The following is a 16,542-nucleotide window of genomic DNA, read 5'->3' on the forward strand; positions in this document are numbered from 1 at the left end:
TGGTATGGGGAGCACACGGCCCACTCTACAGGTGTGGTACAGCAGAAATGGAAAAGTATTTTTTAAAGCAAAACAATATTTATTCTATGAACTCAAGTTAACCTTTTTAAAACATACAGTGAACATCTTAGCAACCATCAATTCAAATACAACCCCCAAAGAATACAACACTAAGTAATGCATACGCTGTCCTTTTAACATCCAGAAGTCTTACAAGAAACATAATCTTGAACAAAAGTACATCAGGTTAAAGTCACTACTCAGAACATTTATAATTCTGAATTCACCAAATGATCAAGGGATAGTCTTTTCATGGCAGAGAGATCAACAGTACACCCGCTTGGTCTGGCTTCAGCTCCAACACTGAAAACGAAACTAAAACACCCCCTGCAGCAAGCAGCCTAAAACAAAAATAAAAAGCTGACAGACAGCCCAGCTCCACCCACTCTCTGACATCACTGCAGTAATAAACACCCACTTTTTAAAGGTACACTCACATAACAGGGGAGAAGTAGCAAACTTAAGAACAAGACCAAGTGCTGCCTGATGAGGAAAGGCTTGATAGGCCAAGCTTGTACCCATTGGAATTTTGAAGAGTAAGAGGCGATTTGATTGAAACATATAAGATCCTGACGAGTTTTGAAGTGCGGGTGTGGAGAGGATGTTTCCTCTTGTTGGAGAATCCAGAACTCGGGGGTCACTGTTCAAAAGTCAGGGGTCGCCACGTTTAAGACTGAGATGATGAGACATTTTCTCCCCAAGAAAGTTGAGAGTCTCTGGAACTCTCTTCCTCAAAAAACAGTGGAAGCAGAATCTTAGAATACTTTTTGAAACGGAGGTGGACAAGATTCCCGAACAACAAAAGGGGTGAAAATTTCTTATTCAACGGCGGAGCCGGCTCGAGGGGCCGAGTGGCCCACTCCTGCTCCTAATCCGTATGCCCATACGAAAATGAAATGAAATGAAAATCGCTTATTGGCACAAGTAGGCTTCAATGAAGTTACTGTGAAAAGCCCCTAGTCGCCACATTCCGGGGCCTGTTCGGGGAGGCTGTTAAGGGAATTGAACCGAGCTGCTGGCCTGCCTTGATCTGATTTCAAAGCCAGCGATTTAGCCCTGTGCTAAACAGCCCCTTAAAACGGTGGACCGACGAGGATGGGATTCAAACCCACGCGTGCAAAGCTGAATGGATTAGCAGTCCATCGCCTTAACCACTCGGCCACCTCGTCTCTATGTCACAGGTGTCACAGGTACCATCTTTCAGATAAGACATGAAGCCAAATCCCTCACGGGGAAATCGGGGACCCGCTGCCACTATTTGAAGAAAAGCTGTGGAGTTCTCCAAACCAGCATTCATCCCCCAACCAACATCACGAACACCGACGATCTGGTCATTTATCTTATTGCTGCTTGTTGGAACTTCCTGTGCACAGATCGATATTCACGACAATACTGTCTGCCCTTCAGAAGTATTTCCTCAGCAGCGAAATGCTTTGGGGACATCCTGAGGATTTGGAAGGCGTGATATCCACACAGGACTTTCTGCCTTTCTTCTAAGTCTGGTGCTGTCCTGCACGAGACCGGCACTGCCTTTATCTCTATCCCATATTGGAGGCTGATTAGGTTGGGGCCCTCCAAGTATTTTCATTGCTTCTCTGGCCGAATAGCTCAATGTGCATTATCATAGAATTTACAGTGCAGAAGGAAGCCATTCGGCCCATCGAGTCTGCACCGGCTCTTGGAAAGAGCACCCTACCCAAGGTCAGCACCTACACCCTAACCTCATAACCCAGTAACTCCACCCAACACTAAGGGCAATTTTGGACACTAAGGGCAATTTATCATGGCCAATCCACCTAACCTGCACATCTTTGGACTGTGGGAGGAAACCGGAGCACCCGGAGGAAACCCACGCACACACGGGGAGGATGTGCAGACTCCGCACAGACAGTGACCCAAGCCGGAATCGAACCTGGGACCCTGGAGCTGTGAAGCAATTGTGCTATCCACAATGCTACCGTGCTGCCCTCATCATCATTGTAGCCTCATCATCCTGGATGGTGGCCAAGGTCCCTGATGCCCAGTTGCTCTCTTCTCTTGCCACTGGTCAACCCAGCCAATGAGTAAACATCAGAGCTCAATGGGCCTTAACCTCCGACGGAGTGGCGACAGAGTCCGATTGACATTTTGTTCAATATTACTGATCTGGAAATCGCGGCCATCCTATCTCGCCCAAGATTCCAACTCAGGCCAGGCGAGACCTGGGGAGAGGGGTAGTCAGCCCTGGGTAGGTGCTCGAGCTGAGAGTGTCAGGCCTGGGGTTGGGGGGGTAGAGGGGTTGTCAGATCTGGGTTGCGGGGGGGGGGGGGTGCTTGGGAGAAGTCAGGCCTGGAGGGGGAAGGAGTTAGGTGCGACGGGCATGGGAGGTGAGGGTCGTGGAGGTAGTGCGAAGGAGCCATGAGACATCAGGCCTGAGGTTGGATCCAGTTGTGCAGTGGTGGTGGGGGGGGGGGGAGTAGTGAGGGAGCGGGGGCGCTGGTGGACCGGGGAGCCACGGCTTTCACCTGGAAGCAGAGGGAGGTGAAGGATGGGGGAAGGAAAGGGGGGTCCAGCCTCGTGGTGAATGGGTAGTTTGGAGTTGGGCCTGGGGATGGAAGGACAGAGGGCAAGGCCTGGGGGTTAGCGGTTGTCGGCACTCAGGTTGGTCCTGATGGGTAGTGTAGTTGGGGTTGTATTGGGAGACTGGGAGCATCTCACGGAAGACTTGATGTGGGTCAGTGCAATAGTTACCCCGAAGCTAGCAGTGGTTTTAATCCTAACCTTTTCTGGGTGACTCTCGCTGTGACACAGTTGGAAGGGAACCATAATTTGTGATTATATTTCCAAATGTTTCCCAGTGCAGCGCACATTGGATATTTGAACTTCCCGGGCAATTCCTGTGCAAACCTCACCTGGGAAGCTCTGAGGGAGGAAATGGGTGGGGGGGGGGGGGGGGGAGCGGACCTCTGCCGTGAGCACCTCAAGTGTGGGCCCTACCTAAATCGAATTGTCCTTGCTTTAGCGCAGCTGCGAATTTCGGCAGATCAGTCCCAGATTCCAACATATGAATATGCAGCTCTTAAGTTTGCCACCTTCAGGAGATGTACAAGGAGAATATTCCTCGGTGCGTTTGAACCTTGAGTTCCATCTACACTGTAACTGTTCCGGGAGCAATACAGCATCTCTCTCAGTACGTGGAAGGTGCTCTTGAAGGCCAAGATGGACAGTGAGATACAGGGGAGGTGGTGGCGCAGTGGTGTTATTGCTGGACTAGTAATCCAGTGACCCCGGGTAATGCGCTGGCGATCGAATCCCACCGGGGCAGGTGGTGGAAATGAATTTCCATAAAAATCTGATGACCAGGAAACCATTGTCGTAAAAGCCCATCTGGGTCGCTAATGCCCCTTTAGGGAAGGAAATCTGCCGCCCTTACCCTGGTCTGGCCTACATGTGACTCCTGACCCACAGCAATGTGGTTGGCTCCGAGCTAACCGCTCTGAAATGGCCGAGCAAACCGCTCAAGGACAATTAGGGGCGACATCCAATGAAGTAAAATAAACATTTCCGCCATTTGAAACTCTTTTGAAGCGCAATCACCGCTGTGATACGGATAACGCGGCAGCCATTTTAGGTGCACAGCAGGATCCCATCACAAGCACGACCAAATGAGCTGTCGTCGTGAGGAACGATTATTGGCCCGGATGTTCAGGGTATCGCCCTCCGCCATTAAAATTGAATCGAATTGTGAGACACAAAGAAAGTTGAGGCGGCGTTTCGAATCAGGAGAGTTGCTGGAGTCTTGCCCCGTGGCACTAGGATGGAGTTGTCGAATGCCGCGATCCAGCAGGAATCCCATTCAGCCCACTGTGCCTGCTCTCAGCTCCCTCGCAGAGTTAGCACTGACGTTTCATTTCACGGCCCTATGCGCCTCTACATTTTCTGTACGGCAGTGGGGTCAGGGGCGAGGGTTGGGGTGGAGAGAGAAGGAGGGGAGGGGCGGTGTGTTGGTCGGAGGCAGGTGGCTGCAGATAGGCCACCGGTGGTGGTTGGTCAGGACGACGAGAGAGCATGATGTAAAGGTTGCCTCTTCGCCTGCGATTCTGAGGCTGACTGCTACCCATTGTCAGCCTGACACAAAGGAAAGTCAAAGCGGATACACTTTCCTGCAAAATGATCCTTCGCTCTTCTCCTCGTCTCTGAGGGAGCCCTCAGCTATCAGTAAGATAGCTGATCCTTATTGCTCCTCAGGCTACTCCTATTCTTGGCTCTTCTTCTCCATCCTACCCCACCGTACCACACAGATGGATCTATTTTCATTCATGGAGTGCGGAGGTCGCTGGGTGGCCCAACATTTATTGCCCATGCCCTTGACCTGCTGGGCCATTTAAGAGTCTGCCACTTTCCTGGGGCTGTAGGTCTGGAGACGAATGTAGGCCAGACTGGATAATGACGACAACGAGCCAGGGTTTACAACAATCGATTCATACTCACTCTTTAACCACAGAATTTGATTGACTTCACGTTTTACCATCTGCCATGGTGGGGTTCAAACCCGGCTCCCCAGAGCCTTACTGGTCATGTGGCTATACCACTGGATAACCTTCTCCCTGCATAGATCCCATTCCACTGTTTCCAAAATCTCTGTTGCGGACACAAAGTGTGTGCTTGCACAGATATCCGGACCTCTTCTCCATATCAGCGAGCTTGAATTAATCCAGTCAAGGGTGGAAATAGTTGGGTTGTGGTATAATTGCACAATCTGAGAATTATTGGCAGTAAAATCCAGTAACAAGACAGGATTATTTATTCATTTACTGGATGTAGATGCGGGCATCGCTGGCTAGGCTGGTATTTATTGCCCATCCTTAGTTTCCCTTAGGGGGGTGGTGGTTGATATGTTATGTGCTCTGGGATAACACAGGCTGCAACTCGATGCAGCTTTGACCAAAAGATACTCCAGACTTTGAAGTAAGTTCAATGTGATTTATTGAACCATCAGCACAGTTCTCCATGAGTTCGACTCTCCTGCTAATCTTGCTATAGTAACTCAGTCTAACTATCCAGTCTGCTCTAAGCCACGTGGTGGGTGTGATGCTTCTGATCTGCCCCTGTCCTCCTCTCTAAGTGTCGCCTGTGGAAAGAGACAGAGCATGTGTGCCCTGTCCTTTTATATGGGTTGCCACCTCTGGGTGTCTTGACTGCTCATTGGTTGTGTCTTATTCTATGTGTTCATTAGCTGTATGTCATGAAATCTCCGGTGCTCCCTCTAGTGTTTACTTAGTTGTAGTGTATTTACATTAACCCCTTGTATACAGTGATGCATATCACCACAGTGGTAATCCGCCTTCTTCATAGAATTTACAGTGCAGAAGGAGGCCATTCAGCCCATCGAGTCTGCACCGGCTCTTGGAAAGAGCACCCTACCCAAGGTCAACACCGCCACCCTATCCCCATAACCCCACCCAACACTAAGGGCAATTTTGGACACTAAGGGCAATTTATCATGGCCAATCCACCTAACCTGCACATCTTTGGACTGTGGGAGGAAACCGGAGCACCCGGAGGAAACCCACACACACACGGGGAGGATGTGCAGACTCCGCACAGACAGTGACCCAAGCCGGAATCGAACCTGGGACCCTGGAGCTGTGAAGCAATTGTGCTATCCACAAGGCTACCGTGCTGCCCTGTTCTTAAACCGCTGAAGTCCACAGTGCTGTCAGAGAGGGAGCCCCAGGTTTTTGACCCAGTGACAATGAAGGAACTTGTAGGTGGTGGTGTTCCCATGTGTCTGCTACCCTTGTTCTTCGAGGCAGTAGAGGTTGTGGGTTTGGCAGGTGCTGTCTAAGGAGCCTTGGTGAATTCCTGCAGTGCGTCTGGCAGATGGTGCACACGGCTGCCACTGTGCGTCGGGAGTGGGTGGATTGACTTTTGTGGAAGGGGGAACAATCAAGCGGGGCTGCTTTGTCCTGGATGGTATCGAGCTTCTAGAGTGTTATTGGAGCTACGCTCACCCAGGCAAGTGGAGAGTATTTTGACCCAGCACCACTCACAGGGTGACATGAGGAAAACCGGGAGTGGTTGGGATCGGGAATGCATTGCCTGAGAGCGTGGTGGAGGCTGATTCAATTGAGGCCGAGATTTTCCGGTTTCTCATGGCGGGTTTTCCAGCTGCTACGGCAGATCACCGTTGGTTGACGGGTTCCCCGGTGGCGAGCCATGGAAAACGCCATTGCCTTCACACCACCCTCCAATGAGGAGCTATCTCTTTTTTTTAATATAAATTTAGAGTACCCAATGCATTTTTTCCAATGAAGGGGCAATTTAGCGTGGCCAATCCACCTAACCTGCACATCTTTTGGGTTGTGGGGGCGAAACCCACGCAAACACGGGGAGAATGTGCAAACTCCACACGGACAGTGAACCAGAGCCGGGATCGAACCTGGGACCTCAGCGGCGTGAGGCAGCAGGGCTAACCCGCTGCGCCACCGTGCTGCCCTATGAGGAGCTATCTCCGCTGCCTGAAAACCCTTCACCACCATGGAACGATGGGCTTCTATGGGAGAGTCAGAGTACGAGGGAGATGGGCTTCAATGCTCTGACTACACTTCAATATCTTCCTTATCCTCACAGTAGAGTTCCCCTACCCTACTGTCAAATATGACAGACATATTTAAGGAGGAGGTTGTGCAATGTACTGGGTTAGATCCCTGCGGTTTATGTTAGAATCCAACACAGCCCTGTGGGACGGGAGGTGCGGCGCCTCTTTGTACTGACTGCAATCTCCGACAGACAACCATTCTGGAATGTTCCAACCCACCTCCTAATGAGTAAGGTTCCAAGAGCTACTGTGACTCAAATGGAGTCACCTGTTGGCTCAGGACCAATTTGGTAAACTCACCGATGAAGAAAGAGGAAAGATTATACCGGAATGATAATGGATAATGAGGGGGGGGGGTCACCTGAAGTTGGCAATAAGACTCATTCTGCTCAACCCTCCGCCTATTCTATGCTGTTCGCATCTCTCGGAACGCTTCGCACTGATACGTAGAGACGAGTATCATTCCACATCTTGAGCAATGCCAGGCATAATAATAAGATATTGGAATGCTCGTGTTTAATGTGGTTGATGCACAATTTAATGTTGCTGCCACATGTACAAATCCTGATCATTTCTGTGCCTGATTACACCTTAGTGTCTTTGCTTGGAAAGAAAGCATTAATTAACAGTCTACTCAGTAACTTTGCCTGTCCAACACAATTTTCCAGTCCAGCTCCATTGACAAGCTGCAGCCCTCTAATGAGCCTGGAGAGAACCGGCAGAAGGAATTGCGGAAATTCTCCGACGCTTTCGGTGGTCCAAGAAAATATTCTCCTGATCGCTGGCAAGAACTGAGGGCTAATTATGCGTCCACCATATACTGTGATAAATGGGCTGCAGTTAGCTTGCTGGCCACGAAATCAATACATTTCCTTGATTTGCCATCTCCTGCTCCTGGTCTGTTTGACATTCCTCTGGGTGTTTGTCGAGTACTTGATCATCCAACACACCTCTGGTTGTGTGAAGCCAAAGCTTGCAAGGTGTGGATCCTGGGTGGATTGATAGATTGGCAGCAGAGGAAAAATGGGTTTCTATGTTGAATCTGGCTTCTCTCAGGATTCTGTGAGTAATTGGCTACACGTGTATGTTAAGATACACATTGGTTAGCACTGCTGCTTCACAGCGTCAGAGATCCAGGTTCAATTCCAGCCTCGGGTGGCTGTCTGTGTGGAGTTTGCACATTCTCCCCGTGTCTGCGTGGGTTTCCTCCAGGTGCTCCGGTTTCCTCCCACAGTCCAAAGATGTGCAGGTTTGGATGTGGTCATGGGGTTACGGGGATAGGGCGGGGGAGCGGGCCTAGGTGGGGTGTTCTTTCGGAGGGTCGGTGCAGACCCGATGGGTCAAATAGCCTCCTTCTGCACTATCGGAATTAATTCTAAGATATGCGCCTTTCCTTGCCCATAACATTAACCGATGTTCTGATTCTATAGCCTATGGGGGCGATTTTCAGCCTAAATTAGCCGCCAGCAAGAACGGCGATGTGGGCACAAAATATGGCGAGAATCGGGGACGTGCTTTTCACCGATGGGATTTCTGATTTTCCAGGGCCATCGGCGGTTGGCAAACAGCGAATTCCGCCAAGGATGGGCGGAAACCTCATTTAAATGCATTGGCGTATCATTAGCAAGCCCTCCCACAGCACTGAAAATTAATCGACTGCCCAAACAAGGAGAACATGGCGACCTCCTCTCCGAAGGGGATATCGGAGATGGGCGTTCAGGTCACCGTCACCCTCCAGGGTACCAATTGCAGAGGGGGCAGCGAAGAGCGAAGTGGGGACCCAGGTAACATAGAACATAGAACAATACAGCGCAGTACAGGCCCTTCGGCCCACGATGTTGCACCGACACAAAAGCCATCTAACCTACACTATGCCATTATCATCCATATGTTTATCCAATAAACTTTTAAATGCCCTCAATGTTGGCGAGTTCACTACTGTAGCAGGTAGGGCATTCCACAGCCTCACTACTCTTTGCGTAAAGAACCTACCTCTGTCCTATATCTATTACCCCTCAGTTTAAAGCTATGTCCCCTCGTGCCAGCCATTTCCATCCGCGGGAGAAGGCTCTCACTGTCCACCCTATCCAACCCCCTGATCATTTTGTATGCCTCTATTAAGTCTCCTCTTAACCTTCTTCTCTCCAACGAAAACAACCTCAAGTCCATCAGCCTTTCCTCATAAGATTTTCCCTCCATACCAGGCAACATCCTGGTAAATCTCCTCTGCACCCGCTCCAAAGCCTCCACGTCCTTCCTATAATGCGGTGACCAGAACTGTACGCAATACTCCAAATGCGGCCGTACCAGAGTTCTGTACAGCTGCAACATGACCTCCCGACTCAGGAACTCAATCCCTCTACCAATAAAGGCCAACACTCCATAGGCCTTCTTCACAACCCTATCAACCTGGGTGGCAACTTTCAGGGATCTATGTACATGGACACCTAGATCCCTCTGCTCATCCACACTTTCAAGAACTTTACCATTAGCCAAATATTCCGCATTCCTGTTATTCCTTCCAAAGTGAATCACCTCAGACTTCTCTACATTAAACTCCATTTGCCACCTCTCAGCCCAGCTCTGCAGCTTATCTATATCCCTCTGTAACCTGCTACATCCTTCCACACTATCGACAACACCACCGACTTTAGTATCGTCTGCAAATTTACTCACCCACCCTTCTGCGCCTTCCTCTAGGTCATTGATAAAAATGACAAATAGCAACAGCCCCAGAACAGATCCTTGTGGTACTCCACTTGTGACTGTACTCCATTCTGAACATTTCCCATCAACCACCACCCTCTGTCTTCTTTCAGCTAGCCAATTTCTCATCCACATCTCTAAATCACCCTCAATCCCCAGCCTCCGTATTTTCTGCAATAGCCTACCGTGGGGAACCTTATCAAACGCTTTGCTGAAATCCATATACACCACATCAACTACTCTACCCTCATCTACCTCTTCAGTCACCTTCTCAAAGAACTCAATAAGGTTTGTGAGGCATGACCTACCCTTCACAAAGCCATGCTGACTATCCCTGATCATATTATTCCTATCTAGATGATTATAAATCTTGTCTCTTATAATCCCCTCCAAGACTTTGCCCACTACAGACGTGAGGCTCACCGGTCTATAGTTGCCGGGGTTGTCTCTGCTCCCCTTTTTGAACAAAGGGACCACATTTGCTGTCCTCCAGTTCTCTGGCACTATTCCTGTAGCCAATGATGACATAAAAATCAAAGCCAAAGGTCCAGCAATCTCTTCCCTGGCCTCCCAGAGAATCCTAGGATAAATCCCATCAGGTCCCGGGGACTTATCTATTTTCAGCGTGTCCAGAATTGCCAACACCTCTTCCCTACGTACCTCAATGCCATCTATTCTATTAGCCTGGGGCTCAGCATTCTCCTCCACAACATTATCTTTTTCCTGAGTGAATACTGACGAAAAATATTCATTTAGTATCTCGCCTATCTCTTCAGACTCCACACACAATTTCCCATCCCTGTCCTTGACTGGTCCTACTCTTTCCCTAGTCATTCGCTTATTCCTGACATACCTATAGAAAGCTTTTGGGTTTTCCTTGATCCTTCCTGCCAAATACTTCTCATGTCCCCTCCTTGCTCGTCTTAGCTCTCTCTTTAGATCCTTCCTCGCTACCTTGTAACTATCCATCGCCCCAACTGAAACTTCACACCTCATCTTCACATAGGCCTTCTTCTTCCTCTTAACAAGAGATTCCACTTCCTTGGTAAACCACGGTTCTCTCGCTCGACGCCTTCCTCCCTGTCTGACCGGTACATACTTATCAAGAACACGCAGTAGCTGATCCTTGAACAAGCCCCACTTATCCAGTGTGCCCAACACTTGCAGCCTACTTCTCCACCTTATCCCCCCAAGTCACGTCTAATGGCATCATAATTGCCCTTCCCCCGGCGATAACTCTTGCCCTGCGGTGTATACTTATCCCTTTCCATCAGGTAAGTGCAGCTCGGGGCGGTCAGGGGGAGGTTCGGTCTCGGCATCTCGGAAGGTGGGGGTCGCTCGCAGGCTTCGCGGCCTTCCATGGCTGTGGGTCTCTCGGTGTAAAGGGGTCTGGCGGCTGGTAAGCAGACATCGCTTCCGCGTCCTCTTTGCTGGACTTGTGACGATATCTCCGCTGCGAGATTGCCCTTCTAGAGTGGTAGCTGGAAGTGGGCAAATCCACAGTGTCAGCACGGGGGTGGGGGGGGCGACTGGGAGGTCCTTGGGTGGGGTCCTGAACATAGAACATAGAACAGTACAGCACAGTACAGGCCCTTCAGCCCACTATGTTGTGCAGACCATTTATCCTAATCTAAGGTCAACCTAACCTACACCCCTTCAATTTACTGCTGTCCATGTGCCTGTCCAAGAGTCGCTTAAATGTCCCTGTCATGATATTCAAACACACACATCATGATAGACACACCAACAGACAAATCAGAACACACAACACCACAACCAATGACAGAAAGATATAAAAGCACAGACGCGACCCCCGGTGGTCAGTATTAGCTGCAGAGGAGGACCAGGACAGACCTACTACACGACACACTCAGGGAGACAGCACGTGCAGAGTATCCAGAACGAACTGTATTATAAGAGTTAAAATAAAATAGAGTTGTACCACATACAACTGTGTTGGCTCATCTGTGCACCAGAGCACCCAACACCACATGGTACAGGAGTGGATCGATACCTGCCAGCATACCTCAGTGTACACAGACAACCAGCAGTGCCCAGGCAAAATGATAGAGCTCCCGGTTCCGCAGCCGCTCCAGTGCCACGGCGATCTCCGCGAAAACTGGCGGCGATTCCGGCAAGTGTTCGAATTGTTCCTGGTGGCAGCTGAACTCCAAGACCTGGATGATAGCGAAAAAATTGAATTTCTCCTCACCATCGCCGGTGCAAGGGCAAGAGAAATATTCACAAGGTTCAGGTTCTTCAGGAGGCAGCAAAGGTACGATTACCAGGCAGTCCTGGACAAATTCTCCAAGTACTGTGAAGAAAACGCAATCCAATCGGCAAGTAAAGGTAAGAAAAGCTGCAGTACTCACCTCGTGGCCGAAATCCCGGGCCTGAGAGAGGGTTGGGTCGAGGTCGGCGGCCATCTTGCTAAAGGTATCACGTTAGCACAGTTGCGCGAGCAGTGCGCAGGACCGGAAGTTTCGTTTGCGCATGCGCAGTCAAGAAAACGGCCATCGGTAAAGGAACAGCGATCTGAGCATGCGCAGTCGCTTCCTACGTGCTACATACCGAGCGTCAGGATGTCAGAGGCCCCAGACTGCACCAATTTAAAGGGGAAACGTCCCAAATCCAATTTAAAAGGGAAACGTCCCAAATCAAAAAAACAAAAATCTGTTAAAGCTGTAAAACAACCTTCCCTCACCTGGAATGACAGCACATTGCCGCAAATTGACCCAGGAGATGAATTTGACCTCCGAAGAACCCTCCGACAAGCAGTTACCTATGCACAAGCCGATGATTCCGACCTCGAATACTTCGATGACGATCTTTACAGTGTTTCCGGACCTCGCGAACCCAATGATAGCTCCGTGGTCCTATACGACTATGACTCGGACGAACCTTTCGTGTTGCACATTGGCGGCCCCCACATTGAATCCGACGCAGATGCGGATTCATTTTTCGGATTTGAGGATCTTCAATCCAGCAGATATGACGTCCCAACTTATCAGTACCGGATGATGCTGCAGCCTGACATTAACAGACAGGGAGCGGTGCAAGCACACGGAGAGCGCCCTGCTGCCACACAGAGCGTGATCCACGTCCCGCTCAACGTTCCCGACTCTATGAAAGAAGACATGCAAGACTCCAGAGCGCAGTCCTCGCATGAACCAGAAGTGACTCCAGTGTCACAAGCCTCCACAGCAAGCTCGTGGACAGACTCCACAATTGCAGAAATGCAAGACTCCAGAGCGCAGTCCTTGCACGGACAAGAAGTGACTCCAGTGTCACAAGCCTCCACAGAGAGCTCGTGGACAGCCTCCACGATAGAAGCAACGCAAGACTCCAGAGTGCAGTCCTTGCACGAACAAGAAGTGACTCCAGTGTCACAAGCCTCCACAGAGAGCTCGTGGACAGCCTCCACGATAGAAGCAACGCAAGACTCCAATGTGCAGTCCTTGCAGGAACAAGACCATGAGGGTCTAGCAACCTCTCCTGACCAACCAGCGGCAGACGATGCAAGTCTGCCATGCTCACGTGAACAGCAAGAAGGCTATAACAGCCTACCATGCTCCACTACACAGCAGCATGACCATGACGGTCTCTCATGCTACAATGAAGGGCACAGCGCTGAAGACTGTTCAAGCCCAACTGAAGACAAGCCAAAGGAATCGCCTCGTCCAAGCCCGAAGAAAAAAGGTTTATGCGCTGACCTTCAGGATCATTATAGCCGAACAGAGATTAATAATGCTGCACGGTCACAGAAGGATGCTGAGGATTTGCTAAAGAAATTAATTGAATGTTTAACTTGCAAGGAGCAGACTGAGAATTGCCAGTGTTTTAGTACGGATTGAAAAAATGGACAAGACATTGATCCTCAGGTAATGGAAATAACACAACCTGAATCATATCTACAGCAGGGACAAATGTCTCCCTTCAACACAACGCCGCAAAGTCCCAACTTCGGAGACCAGCAGTTAGTCAGTAATGACTCTTCAAACCTTGAGGGGAACATTAATTGCATTAAACCTATACACACTCCACTGATAAATGAGCAGAACATTGGAGCAAGAATCCTGAGGACACCGACATCGAGTTGCCAGATAACGAATTTAAAACCCACAGCAGTTTCAAGTGAACCAAGTGTGCTTTCCACTAATGGTGAAGATGCAGATAAGGTCGACCCGATTATCCATTGTACCACACTAACCCCAGTGATTAAGCAGTTATGTATGGGGAGTATAATGTGGGCAATTGAGAACAGTAAAAGAGAGACTGTGACCATGCCAGTCCCAGCAAAATCAGACCCAGAGACCATGAAGGCATGTGCATTAGACAAAGATACATATGAGGTACCTGAGAAGAAAAGTGAAACGGAATGTTCTTTGGAAAATAGTACAATGTCGATAGAAACATTGGATCCTATATTCGAGACCATACATATGGGAGAAATTGGGGGTAATAAACAAGGTTCTGCAATGTCTGGGGGAAGATTTAAAATTCCAAAGAAGAAAAGCCCAAATGAAGGACAACGGCAAGGCAATGACAGTCCACCGACATGATGTGCACCACCAGATGAAAACTCTGACAATTTACCCAACCCTAGTGAACAGCAAGCTGCTAATGAGGATCTATCCACGGGATGTGAGACGAGTGACGACAGCATCCCACTTCCCATGCAAAAGGTGCAAGGTGACAGACCTCGCCTAGTGCGTACCGAGGCACTCGACGATCACGGTGGGACCACTGACGACTGCGGTGGCGGCGCACCGCTTCCACCCTCGATGGCTCGAGCCTCTCCACTGGTTGGTGCATTCCTGCATGTTCCGACTCCAGAAGTGCAGCTTCAGGGAATCTCGGCTGCCTCCAGTGAACCTGTTGGGACTCCAGACGGGGGGCATCGACGGAAGGCAGACCGGACTCCAGATGGGGAGCAGCCAAGCGCCGACTCTGATTTGCGCACGCCAGACCTTGCTCCGGACGGGCGGTGTCGCGGCCTCGGTGATGGCACGCTCAGGGGGACGGCGGATGCCACGGCGACAGGGAATGGATCGCGTGGCAGTCCCACTGGGTCGGCAGTGGCAACCAGCACCGGCGGTCCAAGATGGACACACCAATTCGCGCCATCGCCAGACGTAGATGCGAGCAACAATTCTCTCTCCAAGGCGACATGCTTCGACGTTTCTCTGCGGAGTCGCCCTTCCGGCACAGCAGGTGGCCGGAACCAGCGTGCACGGTCTCGGCCAACTTCCACATCTGGCACAGTCATCGCCTTGCATGATATTAGTGATGGTGCTACTTCGATGGCAACGACCCATCGGCTACAAGATGCCGTCCACCACAAACATAAAAAGAAAAAAGACTCCACCTTGTTCCTGGCATGCAGGGCGGATGGATTGGTGCGTAGGCGCAATCAGCGAGCTTTGCGCCGCCTTCCACGCTCGCAACTGAACCGTACGCACACGCCGGATCCTCCACTGGTTCCCAAGGATGACTTTGTGGAGATGCCACGGATCATGCCCCTTCCATCGCCACCAGAACCAAACCACAGCCAAGGCACCACTAACAAAGATGTTGAATGTTATATTTGCACGAATGAAAAAACCAAGCACAGCACGAAGTACAACAAATGGTAAAGTAGAGACTTCGGCAACAGCATCACCTCCAACAGTCCAAGGTGAACCAGTGTGACCCCAAATCACCACAGCTGAACCGGCTTGAGGACCAGCCCATTCTTGAGGCGGTCACCCATTAGACTGGACTTATAACGCTGTTCATACGTTCAAAAAGTCAAACACTTCTGTATTATAACCTGTTGTTGTTTATTGTTCCAGATGTCGTCTGACCGGACCAATGTTCAAGTTTTTTTTTCCTCTCGCGTCCATGTTTTGTTATGGTACAACCTTGTTAGTGTGACGCACCCGACATCGCCCCATGTAAATAGTTACGTCATATACACACGCTGTACACAACACACACACACACTCTTAGATGCACTCACGACACAATTATATGTATAACCACGTAGGCACATATCTTTGTAAAAAGGGGGGATGTCATGATATTCAAACACACACATCATGATAGACACACCAACAGACAAATCAGAACACACAACACCACAACCAATGACAGAAAGATATAAAAGCACAGACACGACCCCCGGTGGTCAGTATTAGCTGCAGAGGAGGACCAGGACAGACCTACTACACGACACACTCAGGGAGACAGCACGTGCAGAGTATCCAGAACGAACTGTATTATAAGAGTTAAAATAAAATAGAGTTGTACCACATACAACTGTGTTGGCTCATCTGTGCACCAGAGCACCCAACACCACAGTCCCTAATGACTCTGACTCCACCACCTCTGCTGGCAGTGCATTCCACACACCCACCACTCTCTGTGTAAAGAACCGACCTCTGACATCTCTCCTATACCTTCCTCCAATCGCTTTAAAATTATGCCCCCTCGTGACAGCCATTTCCGCCCTGGGGAAAAGTCTCTGGCTATCCACTCTATCCATGCCTCTCATCACCTTGTACACCTTTATCAAGTCACCTCTCTTCCTTCTTCGCTCCAGTGAGAAAAGCCCTAGCTCCCTCAACCTTACTTCATAAGACATGCCCTCCATTCCAGGCAGCATCCTGGTAAATCTCCTCTGTACCCTCTCCAAAGCATCCACATCCTTCCTATAATGAGGTGACCAGAACTGGACACACTATTCCAAGTGTGGTCTAACTAGAGTTTTATAAAGCTGCAGCAAAACCTCGCGGCTCTTAAACTCAATCCCCCTGTTAGTGAAAGCCAACACACCATACTCCTTCTTAACAACACTATCAACCTGGGTGGCAACTTTGAGGGATCTATGTACGTGGACCCCAAGATCCCTCTGTTCCTCCACACTTCCAAGAATCCTGCCTTTAACCCTTTAATCAGCATTCAAATACAACCTTCTAAAATGAATCACTTCTCATTTATCAAGGTTGAACTCCATCTGAAATGAAAATCGCTTATTGTCACAAGTAGGCTTCAAATGAAGTTACTATGAAAAGCCCCGAGTCGCCACATTCCGGCGCCTGCTCGGGTACACCCTTCCTTCCACTTCCTCATCTAAGTCATTTATAAAAACCATAAAGGGCAGAGGTCCCAGAACAGATCCCTGCGGGACACCACTGGTCACTGGCCTCCAGGCG

General features: G+C 49.8%; 1 non-coding gene across 1 annotated transcript; it reads right to left on the bottom strand.

Moving 5' to 3' along the window:
• Positions 1-1,147: 1,147 nt before the first annotated feature.
• Positions 1,148-1,229, bottom strand: trnas-gcu (transfer RNA serine (anticodon GCU)). The gene has a single exon. It is a non-coding gene; the product is annotated as a tRNA-Ser (tRNA).
• Positions 1,230-16,542: the final 15,313 nt, after the last annotated feature.

This window comes from Scyliorhinus torazame, chromosome 29 (assembly GCF_047496885.1).
Source record: "Scyliorhinus torazame isolate Kashiwa2021f chromosome 29, sScyTor2.1, whole genome shotgun sequence".
Taxonomy (NCBI): domain Eukaryota; kingdom Metazoa; phylum Chordata; class Chondrichthyes; order Carcharhiniformes; family Scyliorhinidae; genus Scyliorhinus; species Scyliorhinus torazame.